Here is a 1,745-nt window from a genome sequence, read left to right on the forward strand (position 1 = left end):
ATGGGGAGACGGATGCTCAGACGGCGTTGGCCAGGGACTACAGACTCTAGCCGACTGAGGCGCCACTGTAGGCCTGGTGCGTGTGCCGGAACTGGAGGCACCGGACTGGAGACACGCACTTCAAGGGTAGGGCGGGGAGCAGGGACAGGGCACACTGACCTCTCGAAGCGCACTATAGGCCTGGTGCGGGCACCGGCACTGGTGGCACCGGGCTGAGGGCACGCACATCAGACGAGTACGGGGAGAAGAACAGTGCGTACAGGGCTCTGGAGACGCACAGGAGGCTTAGTGCGTGGTGCCGGAACTGGAGGCACTGGGCTGGAGACACGCCCACCATAGGGAGAGTGCGTGGAGGAGGAACAGGCTCTGAAAACGCACTGGAAGCCTGTGGCGTGGTGTAGGCACTGGTGGTACTGGGCTGGGGCGGGGAGGTAGCGCCGGAAATACCGGACCGTGCAGCGTACTGGCTCCCTTGAGCATTGAGCCTGCCCAACCTACCTGGTTGGAATGCTCCCCGTCGCCCGACCAGAGCGGGGAGGTGGATAACCCGCACCGGGCTATGTAGGCGAACAGGGGACACCATGCGTAAGGCTGGTGCCATGTAAGCCGGCCCAAGGAGAACGTACTGGTGGCCAGATATGTAGAGCCGGCTCATGGCACAATGCTCAATCTAGCCCTACCAGTGCGCGGGAGGTGGAATAACCCGCACTGGGCTATGCACACGTACAGGAGACACCGTGCGCTCTACTGCGTACACGGTGTCTGCCCGTAACTCCGCTCTCCACGGTTAGCCTGGAAGTGGGCGCAGGTCTCCTACCTGCACTTGGCCCACTACCTCTTAGCCCCCCCCAATAAATTTTTGGGGTTTCTTCTCGGGCTTCCTTGCTAGCCGATCCCTTCCAGCCCGGATCTCCTCCCATGTGTAGCAACCCTTTCCGTTTTAATACGTCCTCCAAGTCCACGAGTCCTGATTACTCGGCCGCTGCGCGAACTTACGCTGCTTGGTTGTTGTGGTGGGTGGTTCTGTAACGGCGTTCCTCCTAGGCTGGGTCTAGTCATGCTATGGAGGGTGGTGTAGATGAGGCTGGGTCTAGTCAGGTTATGCTAGTGGATGAGGAGAGTATAGTGGGGAAGTGTAGGAGACTAGGGGGGAGCAGGAGGGTGTCAAGAGGAAAAAGAAAATGGGGGAGAAGAAAGGAGTTGGGAGTGGAGAGGCTGGTGTGGTCAAAGGCACCAAGGAACCTGCCTGGTGCTGGGGGGAGGCCATGACCAGAGAGGAAGGGCAGSTGGTCAGGATGGGAGATGGAGATGAGGAGGAAGAAGGTGAGTCTGAGGAAGAGGATGATGAGGAGGCCCTTTTTCAGACTCCTCTGCAATGGGTCCAGAGCTGACAGCCAGTCAAGCAGAGGGGTCAAAGTCCACGGTGAGGAAACTGACAAGGTTCCCGAACGAGACCAAGGGGAAAAAAGTTAATCTTGAGGCATTTCTTTCTGATCCGAGAAAGTTTGTAAGATCAGTACAACATAATATGAAAAATGAGGGGAATRGTGTTCTCTCACCCAGGAAACAGTTTAGGTTGAGGATGTGGGTCACAACAGTGCGTAAGGTCTACCTTCAGATGCTGTTTAGATGTATAGTTTCTTTCTGAAACTGTGGCTTTTTGAGCTTTGCTAATTGTCTATTTCTCTGCTGGCTTTTCTCCCACTTCTTATGGAGACTCTTTGGGTAGGCTCGCTTAATATAAA

The sequence above is a fragment of the Salvelinus sp. IW2-2015 genome, unplaced genomic scaffold (assembly GCF_002910315.2).
Source record: "Salvelinus sp. IW2-2015 unplaced genomic scaffold, ASM291031v2 Un_scaffold712, whole genome shotgun sequence".
NCBI lineage: Eukaryota > Metazoa > Chordata > Actinopteri > Salmoniformes > Salmonidae > Salvelinus > Salvelinus sp. IW2-2015.